At 53.6% G+C, this 19441-nt stretch overlaps 24 non-coding genes across 24 annotated transcripts; 9 read left to right on the plus strand and 15 right to left on the minus strand.

Annotated features, from left to right (window-relative positions):
• Window positions 1-353: 353 nt before the first annotated feature.
• On the minus strand, window positions 354-425 carry TRNAE-UUC (transfer RNA glutamic acid (anticodon UUC)). Its single transcript has one exon. It is a non-coding gene; the product is annotated as a tRNA-Glu (tRNA).
• Window positions 426-668: 243 nt separating this feature from the next.
• On the plus strand, window positions 669-751 carry TRNAL-UAA (transfer RNA leucine (anticodon UAA)). Its single transcript has one exon. It is a non-coding gene; the product is annotated as a tRNA-Leu (tRNA).
• A 1120-nt stretch (window positions 752-1871) lies between these two features.
• Window positions 1872-1943, minus strand: TRNAE-CUC (transfer RNA glutamic acid (anticodon CUC)). Its single transcript has one exon. It is a non-coding gene; the product is annotated as a tRNA-Glu (tRNA).
• A 630-nt stretch (window positions 1944-2573) lies between these two features.
• On the minus strand, window positions 2574-2645 carry TRNAE-UUC (transfer RNA glutamic acid (anticodon UUC)). Its single transcript has one exon. It is a non-coding gene; the product is annotated as a tRNA-Glu (tRNA).
• Window positions 2646-2888: 243 nt separating this feature from the next.
• Window positions 2889-2971, plus strand: TRNAL-UAA (transfer RNA leucine (anticodon UAA)). Its single transcript has one exon. It is a non-coding gene; the product is annotated as a tRNA-Leu (tRNA).
• A 1126-nt stretch (window positions 2972-4097) lies between these two features.
• TRNAE-CUC (transfer RNA glutamic acid (anticodon CUC)) lies at window positions 4098-4169 on the minus strand. Its single transcript has one exon. It is a non-coding gene; the product is annotated as a tRNA-Glu (tRNA).
• A 630-nt stretch (window positions 4170-4799) lies between these two features.
• Window positions 4800-4871, minus strand: TRNAE-UUC (transfer RNA glutamic acid (anticodon UUC)). Its single transcript has one exon. It is a non-coding gene; the product is annotated as a tRNA-Glu (tRNA).
• A 243-nt stretch (window positions 4872-5114) lies between these two features.
• Window positions 5115-5197, plus strand: TRNAL-UAA (transfer RNA leucine (anticodon UAA)). Its single transcript has one exon. It is a non-coding gene; the product is annotated as a tRNA-Leu (tRNA).
• Window positions 5198-6317: 1120 nt separating this feature from the next.
• Window positions 6318-6389, minus strand: TRNAE-CUC (transfer RNA glutamic acid (anticodon CUC)). The gene has a single exon. It is a non-coding gene; the product is annotated as a tRNA-Glu (tRNA).
• A 630-nt stretch (window positions 6390-7019) lies between these two features.
• Window positions 7020-7091, minus strand: TRNAE-UUC (transfer RNA glutamic acid (anticodon UUC)). Its single transcript has one exon. It is a non-coding gene; the product is annotated as a tRNA-Glu (tRNA).
• A 243-nt stretch (window positions 7092-7334) lies between these two features.
• Window positions 7335-7417, plus strand: TRNAL-UAA (transfer RNA leucine (anticodon UAA)). The gene has a single exon. It is a non-coding gene; the product is annotated as a tRNA-Leu (tRNA).
• A 1126-nt stretch (window positions 7418-8543) lies between these two features.
• TRNAE-CUC (transfer RNA glutamic acid (anticodon CUC)) lies at window positions 8544-8615 on the minus strand. Its single transcript has one exon. It is a non-coding gene; the product is annotated as a tRNA-Glu (tRNA).
• A 630-nt stretch (window positions 8616-9245) lies between these two features.
• Window positions 9246-9317, minus strand: TRNAE-UUC (transfer RNA glutamic acid (anticodon UUC)). Its single transcript has one exon. It is a non-coding gene; the product is annotated as a tRNA-Glu (tRNA).
• Window positions 9318-9560: 243 nt separating this feature from the next.
• Window positions 9561-9643, plus strand: TRNAL-UAA (transfer RNA leucine (anticodon UAA)). Its single transcript has one exon. It is a non-coding gene; the product is annotated as a tRNA-Leu (tRNA).
• A 1126-nt stretch (window positions 9644-10769) lies between these two features.
• On the minus strand, window positions 10770-10841 carry TRNAE-CUC (transfer RNA glutamic acid (anticodon CUC)). The gene has a single exon. It is a non-coding gene; the product is annotated as a tRNA-Glu (tRNA).
• A 630-nt stretch (window positions 10842-11471) lies between these two features.
• TRNAE-UUC (transfer RNA glutamic acid (anticodon UUC)) lies at window positions 11472-11543 on the minus strand. Its single transcript has one exon. It is a non-coding gene; the product is annotated as a tRNA-Glu (tRNA).
• A 243-nt stretch (window positions 11544-11786) lies between these two features.
• On the plus strand, window positions 11787-11869 carry TRNAL-UAA (transfer RNA leucine (anticodon UAA)). Its single transcript has one exon. It is a non-coding gene; the product is annotated as a tRNA-Leu (tRNA).
• A 1126-nt stretch (window positions 11870-12995) lies between these two features.
• Window positions 12996-13067, minus strand: TRNAE-CUC (transfer RNA glutamic acid (anticodon CUC)). Its single transcript has one exon. It is a non-coding gene; the product is annotated as a tRNA-Glu (tRNA).
• Window positions 13068-14012: 945 nt separating this feature from the next.
• Window positions 14013-14095, plus strand: TRNAL-UAA (transfer RNA leucine (anticodon UAA)). The gene has a single exon. It is a non-coding gene; the product is annotated as a tRNA-Leu (tRNA).
• A 1120-nt stretch (window positions 14096-15215) lies between these two features.
• On the minus strand, window positions 15216-15287 carry TRNAE-CUC (transfer RNA glutamic acid (anticodon CUC)). Its single transcript has one exon. It is a non-coding gene; the product is annotated as a tRNA-Glu (tRNA).
• A 630-nt stretch (window positions 15288-15917) lies between these two features.
• On the minus strand, window positions 15918-15989 carry TRNAE-UUC (transfer RNA glutamic acid (anticodon UUC)). Its single transcript has one exon. It is a non-coding gene; the product is annotated as a tRNA-Glu (tRNA).
• A 243-nt stretch (window positions 15990-16232) lies between these two features.
• TRNAL-UAA (transfer RNA leucine (anticodon UAA)) lies at window positions 16233-16315 on the plus strand. Its single transcript has one exon. It is a non-coding gene; the product is annotated as a tRNA-Leu (tRNA).
• A 1126-nt stretch (window positions 16316-17441) lies between these two features.
• Window positions 17442-17513, minus strand: TRNAE-CUC (transfer RNA glutamic acid (anticodon CUC)). The gene has a single exon. It is a non-coding gene; the product is annotated as a tRNA-Glu (tRNA).
• Window positions 17514-18458: 945 nt separating this feature from the next.
• Window positions 18459-18541, plus strand: TRNAL-UAA (transfer RNA leucine (anticodon UAA)). Its single transcript has one exon. It is a non-coding gene; the product is annotated as a tRNA-Leu (tRNA).
• The last annotated feature ends 900 nt before the right edge of the window (window positions 18542-19441 follow it).

A 19441-nucleotide genomic window follows, 5' to 3' on the forward strand; every position in this document is an offset into this window, starting at 1 on the left:
TACCTCGTTATTCAGCTTGCTGGAAGAATACATTGCGAATGACCGATTCAAGAGTGCAAGGGAGAAGAGTGCTCCAAAGTAGATGTATACATCGCAGCCGGGTTTTCCAGCAATTTACCTTTCTGATGAGCTGGTACTGCACTTTACGCCCACATAGAGCACCTGACTGGGTGGGGGACTGCGTGCGCATGAAGGTGGCTGAGGGCAATGGGAGCAAAGCAACCTGGGACACAGGGGACCCAGCCCCTTTCCTCTGCTTTCGTCTATAGGTCGGGGTGCCTTTTTAAGGACCTTCGATTAAAAAAAGCTGAGCTGCGTGGACAAATTACGCACGTCTACGTCTTAGAGGGATCTTCCCTGACCGGGAATCGAACCCGGGCCGCGGCGGTGAAAGCGCCGAATCCTAGCCACTAGACCACCAGGGAGGAGATGCTCTTGTGAGCCTGCCTTGCTCACTTCCTTATTGTGACTAAGCTAACTCCACTGTATAGATTGCCCATAAAGTACGAGTGGGGAAAAGTTAGGTGTCACACAGTGTGTTTGTCATAAGCAATTACCTTTATCCTCCTGCAAAAGCCTTTTTACTCTGCAATCACCTCTTGCTGGACAGCCTGCGCTGGAGCAGCCAGCATGAAAAGGGAGCTGAGTAAGGCAGGGCCTAGGGTCTCACCAGGGTGGCCGAGTGGTTAAGGCGTTGGACTTAAGATCCAATGGACAGTTGTCCGCATGGGTTCGAGCCCCATCCCTGGTATGGGTTTTCAGCGGGTGTGTAGGAACTTGCAGATGCTTTTTTAAAGCATTTTCCTCTGCCCTCCTCACCCTCCCAGTGCCCTTCCTTAACAGTCCCAATTCACGTCTCAGCTGTGGGGTCTGCTGCTACTCTGCACTTAGCATGGATGCTTCCCAAAGCAATGCAGTGCCACCTACGCAGAGCCCCTGCTTAGAGAAATACACCTCCTATGTCTTTTCCCACTGAAGGGAGCAGGAGGAAGTACTTGCTTCCTGGGGAACATGGGCCTGCCACTGGAATTTGTTAACCCGCCTCTTGCGGATTTCTCCCCTTTCTTTGATTTACACCTGCAGGCTCTCCCTTGCCATCGGAGCAGGATCTGCTGATGCAGGCCCGGCTGGATCAAATGTGCAAAGGCTTGTCCCCAGGCCTCGGGAAAAAATTGAGCAGAGATTCCCGCCTCCGCCTCCTCTTGCCTTCCGAACGGGCTTCCAAACGGGCAATGCCCTGACGGGTACCCCACGCCCCACCCTGCCCATGCCCACACCCCTGTATATGAGGGTGACCCATGTCCCTCACCCTCCATGCTCGAACGGAAGACACGTGTGTCCTGAGGGGAGCGCCAGACAGGCATTTCTCCGGCCAGGCAGACCCCTGCAGCACCCGTTAGGCTCCAAAGCCTGTACATTCCCAAGATGCCACTGGTCACTATGCAAATCAGACAGCCCTGGCCACACCCTCTCCGCCGCTGGGCTCTGCTGCTTTCGGTACGTGCAGCTCAGCTTTTTCTTACCCTGAACCAGACTTCCGTTTCAGCAAAAAGGTGGGTTGCAGTGGGTCCGGGATGCCATTTGGAGACAAAGCCTGCGGCCCTGTCAAAGATGACTTCCTGCCACACACCATGTGGTCAGAAGCCTACGAAAAGAAGCGCACCTCGGAATACAGAATCTCACTTCCTCAAGAGCCTTGCACAAGAGATTGTCCTCCCGCCGAGGAAAGCAACTCAAAGGGAACCTTGCGAAAATCAAATTAGGAGCCAGATTGCGGGATGCTAGGCAAACTGTTTGTCCGAAAAGCAAATTCATTTTGAGAAGCCCTGACCTGCGGGAAGGAAAAGCATTCAAGGGCAGAAGAAGGACTGTTCCCTGACCGGGAATCGAACCCGGGCCGCGGCGGTGAGAGCGCCGAATCCTAACCACTAGACCACCAGGGAACCCACAGCCATACAGCAAAAGTTCCTACACTGCTCTCCTAGTGACAAAGCTCATGGGGGCTGAAAGCATATTTTATTCTACAGCGAATATGAATCAGAACTTGAAAAAACACTCATGATTCCACCAGACTGTTTGTCACTTCCAAGCACAGGCCATCCCCTCCCCCGTGCTACTGAACCGACGAATTCCTGTACAATCGGGATCCCCGGGAAATCACAAGAGGGACACCTAGTGGCCGCTGATAGCTCAAAGACAGCTGGTACACCTTCTCACACCTACCTCGTTATTCAGCTTGCTGGAAGAATACATTGCGAATGACCGATTCAAGAGTGCAAGGGAGAAGAGTGCTCCAAAGTAGATGTATACATCGCAGCCGGGTTTTCCAGCAATTTACCTTTCTGATGAGCTGGTACTGCACTTTACGCCCACATAGAGCACCTGACTGGGTGGGGGACTGCGTGCGCATGAAGGTGGCTGAGGGCAATGGGAGCAAAGCAACCTGGGACACAGGGGACCCAGCCCCTTTCCTCTGCTTTCGTCTATAGGTCGGGGTGCCTTTTTAAGGACCTTCGATTAAAAAAAGCTGAGCTGCGTGGACAAATTACGCACGTCTACTTCTTAGAGGGATCTTCCCTGACCGGGAATCGAACCCGGGCCGCGGCGGTGAAAGCGCCGAATCCTAGCCACTAGACCACCAGGGAGGAGATGCTCTTGTGAGCCTGCCTTGCTCACTTCCTTATTGTGACTAAGCTAACTCCACTGTATAGATTGCCCATAAAGTACGAGTGGGGAAAAGTTAGGTGTCACACAGTGTGTTTGTCATAAGCAATTACCTTTATCCTCCTGCAAAAGCCTTTTTACTCTGCAATCACCTCTTGCTGGACAGCCTGCGCTGGAGCAGCCAGCATGAAAAGGGAGCTGAGTAAGGCAGGGCCTAGGGTCTCACCAGGGTGGCCGAGTGGTTAAGGCGTTGGACTTAAGATCCAATGGACAGTTGTCCGCATGGGTTCGAGCCCCATCCCTGGTATGGGTTTTCAGCGGGTGTGTAGGAACTTGCAGATGCTTTTTTAAAGCATTTTCCTCTGCCCTCCTCACCCTCCCAGTGCCCTTCCTTAACAGTCCCAATTCACGTCTCAGCTGTGGGGTCTGCTGCTACTCTGCACTTAGCATGGATGCTTCCCAAAGCAATGCAGTGCCACCTACGCAGAGCCCCTGCTTAGAGAAATACACCTCCTATGTCTTTTCCCACTGAAGGGAGCAGGAGGAAGTACTTGCTTCCTGGGGAACATGGGCCTGCCACTGGAATTTGTTAACCCGCCTCTTGCGGATTTCTCCCCTTTCTTTGATTTAAACCTGCAGGCTCTCCCTTGCCATCGGAGCAGGATCTGCTGATGCAGGCCCGGCTGGATCAAATGTGCAAAGGCTTGTCCCCAGGCCTCGGGAAAAAATTGAGCAGAGATTCCCGCCTCCGCCTCCGCCTCCTCTTGCCTTCCGAACGGGCTTCCAAACGGGCAATGCCCTGACGGGTACCCCACGCCCCACCCTGCCCATGCCCACACCCCTGTATATGAGGGTGACCCATGTCCCTCACCCTCCATGCTCGAACGGAAGACACGTGTGTCCTGAGGGGAGCGCCAGACAGGCATTTCTCCGGCCAGGCAGACCCCTGCAGCACCCGTTAGGCTCCAAAGCCTGTACATTCCCAAGATGCCACTGGTCACTATGCAAATCAGACAGCCCTGGCCACACCCTCTCCGCCGCTGGGCTCTGCTGCTTTCGGTACGTGCAGCTCAGCTTTTTCTTACCCTGAACCAGACTTCCGTTTCAGCAAAAAGGTGGGTTGCAGTGGGTCCGGGATGCCATTTGGAGACAAAGCCTGCGGCCCTGTCAAAGATGACTTCCTGCCACACACCATGTGGTCAGAAGCCTACGAAAAGAAGCGCACCTCGGAATACAGAATCTCACTTCCTCAAGAGCCTTGCACAAGAGATTGTCCTCCCGCCGAGGAAAGCAACTCAAAGGGAACCTTGCGAAAATCAAATTAGGAGCCAGATTGCGGGATGCTAGGCAAACTGTTTGTCAGAAAAGCAAATTCATTTTGAGAAGCCCTGACCTGCGGGAAGGAAAAGCATTCAAGGGCAGAAGAAGGACTGTTCCCTGACCGGGAATCGAACCCGGGCCGCGGCGGTGAGAGCGCCGAATCCTAACCACTAGACCACCAGGGAACCCACAGCCATACAGCAAAAGTTCCTACACTGCTCTCCTAGTGACAAAGCTCATGGGGGCTGAAAGCATATTTTATTCTACAGCGAATATGAATCAGAACTTGAAAAAACACTCATGATTCCACCAGACTGTTTGTCACTTCCAAGCACAGGCCATCCCCTCCCCCGTGCTACTGAACCGACGAATTCCTGTACAATCGGGATCCCCGGGAAATCACAAGAGGGACACCTAGTGGCCGCTGATAGCTCAAAGACAGCTGGTACACCTTCTCACACCTACCTCGTTATTCAGCTTGCTGGAAGAATACATTGCGAATGACCGATTCAAGAGTGCAAGGGAGAAGAGTGCTCCAAAGTAGATGTATACATCGCAGCCGGGTTTTCCAGCAATTTACCTTTCTGATGAGCTGGTACTGCACTTTACGCCCACATAGAGCACCTGACTGGGTGGGGGACTGCGTGCGCATGAAGGTGGCTGAGGGCAATGGGAGCAAAGCAACCTGGGACACAGGGGACCCAGCCCCTTTCCTCTGCTTTCGTCTATAGGTCGGGGTGCCTTTTTAAGGACCTTCGATTAAAAAAAGCTGAGCTGCGTGGACAAATTACGCACGTCTACGTCTTAGAGGGATCTTCCCTGACCGGGAATCGAACCCGGGCCGCGGCGGTGAAAGCGCCGAATCCTAGCCACTAGACCACCAGGGAGGAGATGCTCTTGTGAGCCTGCCTTGCTCACTTCCTTATTGTGACTAAGCTAACTCCACTGTATAGATTGCCCATAAAGTACGAGTGGGGAAAAGTTAGGTGTCACACAGTGTGTTTGTCATAAGCAATTACCTTTATCCTCCTGCAAAAGCCTTTTTACTCTGCAATCACCTCTTGCTGGACAGCCTGCGCTGGAGCAGCCAGCATGAAAAGGGAGCTGAGTAAGGCAGGGCCTAGGGTCTCACCAGGGTGGCCGAGTGGTTAAGGCGTTGGACTTAAGATCCAATGGACAGTTGTCCGCATGGGTTCGAGCCCCATCCCTGGTATGGGTTTTCAGCGGGTGTGTAGGAACTTGCAGATGCTTTTTTAAAGCATTTTCCTCTGCCCTCCTCACCCTCCCAGTGCCCTTCCTTAACAGTCCCAATTCACGTCTCAGCTGTGGGGTCTGCTGCTACTCTGCACTTAGCATGGATGCTTCCCAAAGCAATGCAGTGCCACCTACGCAGAGCCCCTGCTTAGAGAAATACACCTCCTATGTCTTTTCCCACTGAAGGGAGCAGGAGGAAGTACTTGCTTCCTGGGGAACATGGGCCTGCCACTGGAATTTGTTAACCCGCCTCTTGCGGATTTCTCCCCTTTCTTTGATTTACACCTGCAGGCTCTCCCTTGCCATCGGAGCAGGATCTGCTGATGCAGGCCCGGCTGGATCAAATGTGCAAAGGCTTGTCCCCAGGCCTCGGGAAAAAATTGAGCAGAGATTCCCGCCTCCGCCTCCTCTTGCCTTCCGAACGGGCTTCCAAACGGGCAATGCCCTGACGGGTACCCCACGCCCCACCCTGCCCATGCCCACACCCCTGTATATGAGGGTGACCCATGTCCCTCACCCTCCATGCTCGAACGGAAGACACGTGTGTCCTGAGGGGAGCGCCAGACAGGCATTTCTCCGGCCAGGCAGACCCCTGCAGCACCCGTTAGGCTCCAAAGCCTGTACATTCCCAAGATGCCACTGGTCACTATGCAAATCAGACAGCCCTGGCCACACCCTCTCCGCCGCTGGGCTCTGCTGCTTTCGGTACGTGCAGCTCAGCTTTTTCTTACCCTGAACCAGACTTCCGTTTCAGCAAAAAGGTGGGTTGCAGTGGGTCCGGGATGCCATTTGGAGACAAAGCCTGCGGCCCTGTCAAAGATGACTTCCTGCCACACACCATGTGGTCAGAAGCCTACGAAAAGAAGCGCACCTCGGAATACAGAATCTCACTTCCTCAAGAGCCTTGCACAAGAGATTGTCCTCCCGCCGAGGAAAGCAACTCAAAGGGAACCTTGCGAAAATCAAATTAGGAGCCAGATTGCGGGATGCTAGGCAAACTGTTTGTCAGAAAAGCAAATTCATTTTGAGAAGCCCTGACCTGCGGGAAGGAAAAGCATTCAAGGGCAGAAGAAGGACTGTTCCCTGACCGGGAATCGAACCCGGGCCGCGGCGGTGAGAGCGCCGAATCCTAACCACTAGACCACCAGGGAACCCACAGCCATACAGCAAAAGTTCCTACACTGCTCTCCTAGTGACAAAGCTCATGGGGGCTGAAAGCATATTTTATTCTACAGCGAATATGAATCAGAACTTGAAAAAACACTCATGATTCCACCAGACTGTTTGTCACTTCCAAGCACAGGCCATCCCCTCCCCCGTGCTACTGAACCGACGAATTCCTGTACAATCGGGATCCCCGGGAAATCACAAGAGGGACACCTAGTGGCCGCTGATAGCTCAAAGACAGCTGGTACACCTTCTCACACCTACCTCGTTATTCAGCTTGCTGGAAGAATACATTGCGAATGACCGATTCAAGAGTGCAAGGGAGAAGAGTGCTCCAAAGTAGATGTATACATCGCAGCCGGGTTTTCCAGCAATTTACCTTTCTGATGAGCTGGTACTGCACTTTACGCCCACATAGAGCACCTGACTGGGTGGGGGACTGCGTGCGCATGAAGGTGGCTGAGGGCAATGGGAGCAAAGCAACCTGGGACACAGGGGACCCAGCCCCTTTCCTCTGCTTTCGTCTATAGGTCGGGGTGCCTTTTTAAGGACCTTCGATTAAGAAAAGCTGAGCTGCGTGGACAAATTACGCACGTCTACTTCTTAGAGGGATCTTCCCTGACCGGGAATCGAACCCGGGCCGCGGCGGTGAAAGCGCCGAATCCTAGCCACTAGACCACCAGGGAGGAGATGCTCTTGTGAGCCTGCCTTGCTCACTTCCTTATTGTGACTAAGCTAACTCCACTGTATAGATTGCCCATAAAGTACGAGTGGGGAAAAGTTAGGTGTCACACAGTGTGTTTGTCATAAGCAATTACCTTTATCCTCCTGCAAAAGCCTTTTTACTCTGCAATCACCTCTTGCTGGACAGCCTGCGCTGGAGCAGCCAGCATGAAAAGGGAGCTGAGTAAGGCAGGGCCTAGGGTCTCACCAGGGTGGCCGAGTGGTTAAGGCGTTGGACTTAAGATCCAATGGACAGTTGTCCGCATGGGTTCGAGCCCCATCCCTGGTATGGGTTTTCAGCGGGTGTGTAGGAACTTGCAGATGCTTTTTTAAAGCATTTTCCTCTGCCCTCCTCACCCTCCCAGTGCCCTTCCTTAACAGTCCCAATTCACGTCTCAGCTGTGGGGTCTGCTGCTACTCTGCACTTAGCATGGATGCTTCCCAAAGCAATGCAGTGCCACCTACGCAGAGCCCCTGCTTAGAGAAATACACCTCCTATGTCTTTTCCCACTGAAGGGAGCAGGAGGAAGTACTTGCTTCCTGGGGAACATGGGCCTGCCACTGGAATTTGTTAACCCGCCTCTTGCGGATTTCTCCCCTTTCTTTGATTTACACCTGCAGGCTCTCCCTTGCCATCGGAGCAGGATCTGCTGATGCAGGCCCGGCTGGATCAAATGTGCAAAGGCTTGTCCCCAGGCCTCGGGAAAAAATTGAGCAGAGATTCCCGCCTCCGCCTCCGCCTCCTCTTGCCTTCCGAACGGGCTTCCAAACGGGCAATGCCCTGACGGGTCCCCCACGCCCCATCCTGCCCATGCCCACACCCCTGTATATGAGGGTGACCCATGTCCCTCACCCTCCATGCTCGAACGGAAGACACGTGTGTCCTGAGGGGAGCGCCAGACAGGCATTTCTCCGGCCAGGCAGACCCCTGCAGCACCCGTTAGGCTCCAAAGCCTGTACATTCCCAAGATGCCACTGGTCACTATGCAAATCAGACAGCCCTGGCCACACCCTCTCCGCCGCTGGGCTCTGCTGCTTTCGGTACGTGCAGCTCAGCTTTTTCTTACCCTGAACCAGACTTCCGTTTCAGCAAAAAGGTGGGTTGCAGTGGGTCCGGGATGCCATTTGGAGACAAAGCCTGCGGCCCTGTCAAAGATGACTTCCTGCCGCACACCATGTGGTCAGAAGCCTACGAAAAGAAGCGCACCTCGGAATACAGAATCTCACTTCCTCAAGAGCCTTGCACAAGAGATTTTCCTCCCGCCGAGGAAAGCAACTCAAAGGGAACCTTGCGAAAATCAAATTAGGAGCCAGATTGCGGGATGCTAGGCAAACTGTTTGTCAGAAAAGCAAATTCATTTTGAGAAGCCCTGACCTGCGGGAAGGAAAAGCATTCAAGGGCAGAAGAAGGACTGTTCCCTGACCGGGAATCGAACCCGGGCCGCGGCGGTGAGAGCGCCGAATCCTAACCACTAGACCACCAGGGAACCCACAGCCATACAGCAAAAGTTCCTACACTGCTCTCCTAGTGACAAAGCTCATGGGGGCTGAAAGCATATTTTATTCTACAGCGAATATGAATCAGAACTTGAAAAAACACTCATGATTCCACCAGACTGTTTGTCACTTCCAAGCACAGGCCATCCCCTCCCCCGTGCTACTGAACCGACGAATTCCTGTACAATCGGGATCCCCGGGAAATCACAAGAGGGACACCTAGTGGCCGCTGATAGCTCAAAGACAGCTGGTACACCTTCTCACACCTACCTCGTTATTCAGCTTGCTGGAAGAATACATTGCGAATGACCGATTCAAGAGTGCAAGGGAGAAGAGTGCTCCAAAGTAGATGTATACATCGCAGCCGGGTTTTCCAGCAATTTACCTTTCTGATGAGCTGGTACTGCACTTTACGCCCACATAGAGCACCTGACTGGGTGGGGGACTGCGTGCGCATGAAGGTGGCTGAGGGCAATGGGAGCAAAGCAACCTGGGACACAGGGGACCCAGCCCCTTTCCTCTGCTTTCGTCTATAGGTCGGGGTGCCTTTTTAAGGACCTTCGATTAAAAAAAGCTGAGCTGCGTGGACAAATTACGCACGTCTACGTCTTAGAGGGATCTTCCCTGACCGGGAATCGAACCCGGGCCGCGGCGGTGAAAGCGCCGAATCCTAGCCACTAGACCACCAGGGAGGAGATGCTCTTGTGAGCCTGCCTTGCTCACTTCCTTATTGTGACTAAGCTAACTCCACTGTATAGATTGCCCATAAAGTACGAGTGGGGAAAAGTTAGGTGTCACACAGTGTGTTTGTCATAAGCAATTACCTTTATCCTCCTGCAAAAGCCTTTTTACTCTGCAATCACCTCTTGCTGGACAGCCTGCGCTGGAGCAGCCAGCATGAAAAGGGAGCTGAGTAAGGCAGGACCTAGGGTCTCACCAGGGTGGCCGAGTGGTTAAGGCGTTGGACTTAAGATCCAATGGACAGTTGTCCGCATGGGTTCGAGCCCCATCCCTGGTATGGGTTTTCAGCGGGTGTGTAGGAACTTGCAGATGCTTTTGTAAAGCATTTTCCTCTGCCCTCCTCACCCTCCCAGTGCCCTTCCTTAACAGTCCCAATTCACGTCTCAGCTGTGGGGTCTGCTGCTACTCTGCACTTAGCATGGATGTTTGCCAAAGCAATGCAGTGCCACCTACGCAGAGCCCCTGCTTAGAGAAATACACCTCCTATGTCTTTTCCCACTGAAGGGAGCAGGAGGAAGTACTTGCTTCCTGGGGAACATGGGCCTGCCACTGGAATTTGTTAACCCGCCTCTTGCGGATTTCTCCCCTTTCTTTGATTTACACCTGCAGGCTCTCCCTTGCCATCGGAGCAGGATCTGCTGATGCAGGCCCGGCTGGATCAAATGTGCAAAGGCTTGTCCCCAGGCCTCGGGAAAAAATTGAGCAGAGATTCCTGCCTCCGCCTCCGCCTCCTCTTGCCTTCCGAACGGGCTTCCAAACGGGCAATGCCCTGACGGGTCCCCCACGCCCCATCCTGCCCATGCCCACACCCCTGTATATGAGGGTGACCCATGTCCCTCACCCTCCATGCTCGAACGGAAGACACGTGTGTCCTGAGGGGAGCGCCAGACAGGCATTTCTCCGGCCAGGCAGACCCCTGCAGCACCCGTTAGGCTCCAAAGCCTGTACATTCCCAAGATGCCACTGGTCACTATGCAAATCAGACAGCCCTGGCCACACCCTCTCCGCCGCTGGGCTCTGCTGCTTTCGGTACGTGCAGCTCAGCTTTTTCTTACCCTGAACCAGACTTCCGTTTCAGCAAAAAGGTGGGTTGCAGTGGGTCCGGGATGCCATTTGGAGACAAAGCCTGCGGCCCTGTCAAAGATGACTTCCTGCCGCACACCATGTGGTCAGAAGCCTACGAAAAGAAGCGCACCTCGGAATACAGAATCTCACTTCCTCAAGAGCCTTGCACAAGAGATTTTCCTCCCGCCGAGGAAAGCAACTCAAAGGGAACCTTGCGAAAATCAAATTAGGAGCCAGATTGCGGGATGCTAGGCAAACTGTTTGTCAGAAAAGCAAATTCATTTTGAGAAGCCCTGACCTGCGGGAAGGAAAAGCATTCAAGGGCAGAAGAAGGACTGTTCCCTGACCGGGAATCGAACCCGGGCCGCGGCGGTGAGAGCGCCGAATCCTAACCACTAGACCACCAGGGAACCCACAGCCATACAGCAAAAGTTCCTACACTGCTCTCCTAGTGACAAAGCTCATGGGGGCTGAAAGCATATTTTATTCTACAGCGAATATGAATCAGAACTTGAAAAAACACTCATGATTCCACCAGACTGTTTGTCACTTCCAAGCACAGGCCATCCCCTCCCCCGTGCTACTGAACCGACGAATTCCTGTACAATCGGGATCCCCGGGAAATCACAAGAGGGACACCTAGTGGCCGCTGATAGCTCAAAGACAGCTGGTACACCTTCTCACACCTACCTCGTTATTCAGCTTGCTGGAAGAATACATTGCGAATGACCGATTCAAGAGTGCAAGGGAGAAGAGTGCTCCAAAGTAGATGTATACATCGCAGCCGGGTTTTCCAGCAATTTACCTTTCTGATGAGCTGGTACTGCACTTTACGCCCACATAGAGCACCTGACTGGGTGGGGGACTGCGTGCGCATGAAGGTGGCTGAGGGCAATGGGAGCAAAGCAACCTGGGACACAGGGGACCCAGCCCCTTTCCTCTGCTTTCGTCTATAGGTCGGGGTGCCTTTTTAAGGACCTTCGATTAAAAAAAGCTGAGCTGCGTGGACAAATTACGCACGTCTACGTCTTAGAGGGATCTTCCCTGACCGGGAATCGAACCCGGGCCGCGGCGGTGAAAGCGCCGAATCCTAGCCACTAGACCACCAGGGAGGAGATGCTCTTGTGAGCCTGCCTTGCTCACTTCCTTATTGTGACTAAGCTAACTCCACTGTATAGATTGCCCATAAAGTACGAGTGGGGAAAAGTTAGGTGTCACACAGTGTGTTTGTCATAAGCAATTACCTTTATCCTCCTGCAAAAGCCTTTTTACTCTGCAATCACCTCTTGCTGGACAGCCTGCGCTGGAGCAGCCAGCATGAAAAGGGAGCTGAGTAAGGCAGGGCCTAGGGTCTCACCAGGGTGGCCGAGTGGTTAAGGCGTTGGACTTAAGATCCAATGGACAGTTGTCCGCATGGGTTCGAGCCCCATCCCTGGTATGGGTTTTCAGCGGGTGTGTAGGAACTTGCAGATGCTTTTTTAAAGCATTTTCCTCTGCCCTCCTCACCCTCCCAGTGCCCTTCCTTAACAGTCCCAATTCACGTCTCAGCTGTGGGGTCTGCTGCTACTCTGCACTTAGCATGGATGCTTCCCAAAGCAATGCAGTGCCACCTACGCAGAGCCCCTGCTTAGAGAAATACACCTCCTATGTCTTTTCCCACTGAAGGGAGCAGGAGGAAGTACTTGCTTCCTGGGGAACATGGGCCTGCCACTGGAATTTGTTAACCCGCCTCTTGCGGATTTCTCCCCTTTCTTTGATTTACACCTGCAGGCTCTCCCTTGCCATCGGAGCAGGATCTGCTGATGCAGGCCCGGCTGGATCAAATGTGCAAAGGCTTGTCCCCAGGCCTCGGGAAAAAATTGAGCAGAGATTCCCGCCTCCGCCTCCGCCTCCTCTTGCCTTCCGAACGGGCTTCCAAACGGGCAATGCCCTGACGGGTCCCCCACGCCCCATCCTGCCCATGCCCACACCCCTGTATATGAGGGTGACCCATGTCCCTCACCCTCCATGCTCGAACGGAAGACACGTGTGTCCTGAGGGGAGCGCCAGACAGGCATTTCTCCGGCCAGGCAGACCCCTGCAGCACCCGTTAGGCTCCAAAGCCTGTACATTCCCAAGATGCCACTGGTCACTATGCAAATCAGACAGCCCTGGCCACACCCTCTCCGCCGCTGGGCTCTGCTGCTTTCGGTACGTGCAGCTCAGCTTTTTCTTACCCTGAACCAGACTTCCGTTTCAGCAAAAAGGTGGGTTGCAGTGGGTCCGGGATGCCATTTGGAGACAAAGCCTGCGGCCCTGTCAAAGATGACTTCCTGCCGCACACCATGTGGTCAGAAGCCTACGAAAAGAAGCGCACCTCGGAATACAGAATCTCACTTCCTCAAGAGCCTTGCACAAGAGATTTTCCTCCCGCCGAGGAAAGCAACTCAAAGGGAACCTTGCGAAAATCAAATTAGGAGCCAGATTGCGGGATGCTAGGCAAACTGTTTGTCAGAAAAGCAAATTCATTTTGAGAAGCCCTGACCTGCGGGAAGGAAAAGCATTCAAGGGCAGAAGAAGGACTGTTCCCTGACCGGGAATCGAACCCGGGCCGCGGCGGTGAGAGCGCCGAATCCTAACCACTAGACCACCAGGGAACCCACAGCCATACAGCAAAAGTTCCTACACTGCTCTCCTAGTGACAAAGCTCATGGGGGCTGAAAGCATATTTTATTCTACAGCGAATATGAATCAGAACTTGAAAAAACACTCATGATTCCACCAGACTGTTTGTCACTTCCAAGCACAGGCCATCCCCTCCCCCGTGCTACTGAACCGACGAATTCCTGTACAATCGGGATCCCCGGGAAATCACAAGAGGGACACCTAGTGGCCGCTGATAGCTCAAAGACAGCTGGTACACCTTCTCACACCTACCTCGTTATTCAGCTTGCTGGAAGAATACATTGCGAATGACCGATTCAAGAGTGCAAGGGAGAAGAGTGCTCCAAAGTAGATGTATACATCGCAGCCGGGTTTTCCAGCAATTTACCTTTCTGATGAGCTGGTACTGCACTTTACGCCCACATAGAGCACCTGACTGGGTGGGGGACTGCGTGCGCATGAAGGTGGCTGAGGGCAATGGGAGCAAAGCAACCTGGGACACAGGGGACCCAGCCCCTTTCCTCTGCTTTCGTCTATAGGTCGGGGTGCCTTTTTAAGGACCTTCGATTAAAAAAAGCTGAGCTGCGTGGACAAATTACGCACGTCTACGTCTTAGAGGGATCTTCCCTGACCGGGAATCAAACCCGGGCCGCGGCGGTGAAAGCGCCGAATCCTAGCCACTAGACCACCAGGGAGGAGATGCTCTTGTGAGCCTGCCTTGCTCACTTCCTTATTGTGACTAAGCTAACTCCACTGTATAGATTGCCCATAAAGTACGAGTGGGGAAAAGTTAGGTGTCACACAGTGTGTTTGTCATAAGCAATTACCTTTATCCTCCTGCAAAAGCCTTTTTACTCTGCAATCACCTCTTGCTGGACAGCCTGCGCTGGAGCAGCCAGCATGAAAAGGGAGCTGAGTAAGGCAGGACCTAGGGTCTCACCAGGGTGGCCGAGTGGTTAAGGCGTTGGACTTAAGATCCAATGGACAGTTGTCCGCATGGGTTCGAGCCCCATCCCTGGTATGGGTTTTCAGCGGGTGTGTAGGAACTTGCAGATGCTTTTGTAAAGCATTTTCCTCTGCCCTCCTCACCCTCCCAGTGCCCTTCCTTAACAGTCCCAATTCACGTCTCAGCTGTGGGGTCTGCTGCTACTCTGCACTTAGCATGGATGTTTGCCAAAGCAATGCAGTGCCACCTACGCAGAGCCCCTGCTTAGAGAAATACACCTCCTATGTCTTTTCCCACTGAAGGGAGCAGGAGGAAGTACTTGCTTCCTGGGGAACATGGGCCTGCCACTGGAATTTGTTAACCCGCCTCTTGCGGATTTCTCCCCTTTCTTTGATTTACACCTGCAGGCTCTCCCTTGCCATCGGAGCAGGATCTGCTGATGCAGGCCCGGCTGGATCAAATGTGCAAAGGCTTGTCCCCAGGCCTCGGGAAAAAATTGAGCAGAGATTCCCGCCTCCGCCTCCTCTTGCCTTCCGAACGGGCTTCCAAACGGGCAATGCCCTGACGGGTCCCCCACGCCCCATCCTGCCCATGCCCACACCCCTGTATATGAGGGTGACCCATGTCCCTCACCCTCCATGCTCGAACGGAAGACACGTGTGTCCTGAGGGGAGCGCCAGACAGGCATTTCTCCGGCCAGGCAGACCCCTGCAGCACCCGTTAGGCTCCAAAGCCTGTACATTCCCAAGATGCCACTGGTCACTATGCAAATCAGACAGCCCTGGCCACACCCTCTCCGCCGCTGGGCTCTGCTGCTTTCGGTACGTGCAGCTCAGCTTTTTCTTACCCTGAACCAGACTTCCGTTTCAGCAAAAAGGTGGGTTGCAGTGGGTCCGGGATGCCATTTGGAGACAAAGCCTGCGGCCCTGTCAAAGATGACTTCCTGCCGCACACCATGTGGTCAGAAGCCTACGAAAAGAAGCGCACCTCGGAATACAGAATCTCACTTCCTCAAGAGCCTTGCACAAGAGATTTTCCTCCCGCCGAGGAAAGCAACTCAAAGGGAACCTTGCGAAAATCAAATTAGGAGCCAGATTGCGGGATGCTAGGCAAACTGTTTGTCAGAAAAGCAAATTCATTTTGAGAAGCCCTGACCTGCGGGAAGGAAAAGCATTCAAGGGCAGAAGAAGGACTGTTCCCTGACCGGGAATCGAACCCGGGCCGCGGCGGTGAGAGCGCCGAATCCTAACCACTAGACCACCAGGGAACCCAGAGCCATACAGCAAAAGTTCCTACACTGCTCTCCTAGTGACAAAGCTCATGGGGGCTGAAAGCATATTTTATTCTACAGCGAATATGAATCAGAACTTGAAAAAACACTCATGATTCCACCAGACTGTTTGTCACTTCCAAGCACAGGCCATCCCCTCCCCCGTGCTACTGAACCGACGAATTCCTGTACAATCGGGATCCCCGGGAAATCACAAGAGGGACACCTAGTGGCCGCTGATAGCTCAAAGACAGCTGGTACACCTTCTCACACCTACCTCGTTATTCAGCTTGCTGGAAGAATACATTGCGAATGACCGATTCAAGAGTGCAAGGGAGAAGAGTGCTCCAAAGTAGATGTATACATCGCAGCCGGGTTTTCCAGCAATTTACCTTTCTGATGAGCTGGTACTGCACTTTACGCCCACATAGAGCACCTGACTGGGTGGGGGACTGCGTGCGCATGAAGGTGGCTGAGGGCAATGGGAGCAAAGCAACCTGGGACACAGGGGACCCAGCCCCTTTCCTCTGCTTTCGTCTATAGGTCGGGGTGCCTTTTTAAGGACCTTCGATTAAAAAAAGCTGAGCTGCGTGGACAAATTACGCACGTCTACGTCTTAGAGGGATCTTCCCTGACCGGGAATCGAACCCGGGCCGCGGCGGTGAAAGCGCCGAATCCTAGCCACTAGACCACCAGGGAGGAGATGCTCTTGTGAGCCTGCCTTGCTCACTTCCTTATTGTGACTAAGCTAACTCCACTGTATAGATTGCCCATAAAGTACGAGTGAGGAAAAGTTAGGTGTCACACAGTGTGTTTGTCATAAGCAATTACCTTTATCCTCCTGCAAAAGCCTTTTTACTCTGCAATCACCTCTTGCTGGACAGCCTGCGCTGGAGCAGCCAGCATGAAAAGGGAGCTGAGTAAGGCAGGGCCTAGGGTCTCACCAGGGTGGCCGAGTGGTTAAGGCGTTGGACTTAAGATCCAATGGACAGTTGTCCGCATGGGTTCGAGCCCCATCCCTGGTATGGGTTTTCAGCGGGTGTGTAGGAACTTGCAGATGCTTTTTTAAAGCATTTTCCTCTGCCCTCCTCACCCTCCCAGTGCCCTTCCTTAACAGTCCCAATTCACGTCTCAGCTGTGGGGTCTGCTGCTACTCTGCACTTAGCATGGATGCTTCCCAAAGCAATGCAGTGCCACCTACGCAGAGCCCCTGCTTAGAGAAATACACCTCCTATGTCTTTTCCCACTGAAGGGAGCAGGAGGAAGTACTTGCTTCCTGGGGAACATGGGCCTGCCACTGGAATTTGTTAACCCGCCTCTTGCGGATTTCTCCCCTTTCTTTGATTTACACCTGCAGGCTCTCCCTTGCCATCGGAGCAGGATCTGCTGATGCAGGCCCGGCTGGATCAAATGTGCAAAGGCTTGTCCCCAGGCCTCGGGAAAAAATTGAGCAGAGATTCCCGCCTCCGCCTCCGCCTCCTCTTGCCTTCCGAACGGGCTTCCAAACGGGCAATGCCCTGACGGGTCCCCCACGCCCCATCCTGCCCATGCCCACACCCCTGTATATGAGGGTGACCCATGTCCCTCACCCTCCATGCTCGAACGGAAGACACGTGTGTCCTGAGGGGAGCGCCAGACAGGCATTTCTCCGGCCAGGCAGACCCCTGCAGCACCCGTTAGGCTCCAAAGCCTGTACATTCCCAAGATGCCACTGGTCACTATGCAAATCAGACAGCCCTGGCCACACCCTCTCCGCCGCTGGGCTCTGCTGCTTTCGGTACGTGCAGCTCAGCTTTTTCTTACCCTGAACCAGACTTCCGTTTCAGCAAAAAGGTGGGTTGCAGTGGGTCCGGGATGCCATTTGGAGACAAAGCCTGCGGCCCTGTCAAAGATGACTTCCTGCCGCACACCATGTGGTCAGAAGCCTACGAAAAGAAGCGCACCTCGGAATACAGAATCTCACTTCCTCAAGAGCCTTGCACAAGAGATTTTCCTCCCGCCGAGGAAAGCAACTCAAAGGGAACCTTGCGAAAATCAAATTAGGAGCCAGATTGCGGGATGCTAGGCAAACTGTTTGTCAGAAAAGCAAATTCATTTTGAGAAGCCCTGACCTGCGGGAAGGAAAAGCATTCAAGGGCAGAAGAAGGACTGTTCCCTGACCGGGAATCGAACCCGGGCCGCGGCGGTGAGAGCGCCGAATCCTAACCACTAGACCACCAGGGAACCCACAGCCATACAGCAAAAGTTCCTACACTGCTCTCCTAGTGACAAAGCTCATGGGGGCTGAAAGCATATTTTATTCTACAGCGAATATGAATCAGAACTTGAAAAAACACTCATGATTCCACCAGACTGTTTGTCACTTCCAACCACAGGCCATCCCCTCCCCCGTGCTACTGAACCGACGAATTCCTGTACAATCGGGATCCCCGGGAAATCACAAGAGGGACACCTAGTGGCCGCTGATAGCTCAAAGACAGCTGGTACACCTTCTCACACCTACCTCGTTATTCAGCTTGCTGGAAGAATACATTGCGAATGACCGATTCAAGAGTGCAAGGGAGAAGAGTGCTCCAAAGTAGATGTATACATCGCAGCCGGGTTTTCCAGCAATTTACCTTTCTGATGAGCTGGTACTGCACTTTACGCCCACATAGAGCACCTGACTGGGTGGGGGACTGCGTGCGCATGAAGGTGGCTGAGGGCAATGGGAGCAAAGCAACCTGGGACACAGGGGACCCAGCCCCTTTCCTCTGCTTTCGTCTATAGGTCGGGGTGCCTTTTTAAGGACCTTCGATTAAAAAAAGCTGAGCTGCGTGGACAAATTACGCACGTCTACGTCTTAGAGGGATCTTCCCTGACCGGGAATCAAACCCGGGCCGCGGCGGTGAAAGCGCCGAATCCTAGCCACTAGACCACCAGGGAGGAGATGCTCTTGTGAGCCTGCCTTGCTCACTTCCTTATTGTGACTAAGCTAACTCCACTGTATAGATTGCCCATAAAGTACGAGTGGGGAAAAGTTAGGTGTCACACAGTGTGTTTGTCATAAGCAATTACCTTTATCCTCCTGCAAAAGCCTTTTTACTCTGCAATCACCTCTTGCTGGACAGCCTGCGCTGGAGCAGCCAGCATGAAAAGGGAGCTGAGTAAGGCAGGACCTAGGGTCTCACCAGGGTGGCCGAGTGGTTAAGGCGTTGGACTTAAGATCCAATGGACAGTTGTCCGCATGGGTTCGAGCCCCATCCCTGGTATGGGTTTTCAGCGGGTGTGTAGGAACTTGCAGATGCTTTTGTAAAGCATTTTCCTCTGCCCTCCTCACCCTCCCAGTGCCCTTCCTTAACAGTCCCAATTCACGTCTCAGCTGTGGGGTCTGCTGCTACTCTGCACTTAGCATGGATGTTTGCCAAAGCAATGCAGTGCCACCTACGCAGAGCCCCTGCTTAGAGAAATACACCTCCTATGTCTTTTCCCACTGAAGGGAGCAGGAGGAAGTACTTGCTTCCTGGGGAACATGGGCCTGCCACTGGAATTTGTTAACCCGCCTCTTGCGGATTTCTCCCCTTTCTTTGATTTACACCTGCAGGCTCTCCCTTGCCATCGGAGCAGGATCTGCTGATGCAGGCCCGGCTGGATCAAATGTGCAAAGGCTTGTCCCCAGGCCTCGGGAAAAAATTGAGCAGAGATTCCCGCCTCCGCCTCCTCTTGCCTTCCGAACGGGCTTCCAAACGGGCAATGCCCTGACGGGTCCCCCACGCCCCATCCTGCCCATGCCCACACCCCTGTATATGAGGGTGACCCATGTCCCTCACCCTCCATGCTCGAACGGAAGACACGTGTGTCCTGAGGGGAGCGCCAGACAGGCATTTCTCCGGCCAGGCAGACCCCTGCAGCACCCGTTAGGCTCCAAAGCCTGTACATTCCCAAGATGCCACTGGTCACTATGCAAATCAGACAGCCCTGGCCACACCCTCTCCGCCGCTGGGCTCTGCTGCTTTCGGTACGTGCAGCTCAGCTTTTTCTTACCCTGAACCAGACTTCCGTTTCAGCAAAAAGGTGGGTTGCAGTGGGTCCGGGATGCCATTTGGAGACAAAGCCTGCGGCCCTGTCAAAGATGACTTCCTGCCGCACACCATGTGGTCAGAAGCCTACGA

Source organism: Triturus cristatus, chromosome 5_2 (assembly GCF_964204655.1).
Source record: "Triturus cristatus chromosome 5_2, aTriCri1.1, whole genome shotgun sequence".
In the NCBI taxonomy this organism is placed as follows: domain Eukaryota; kingdom Metazoa; phylum Chordata; class Amphibia; order Caudata; family Salamandridae; genus Triturus; species Triturus cristatus.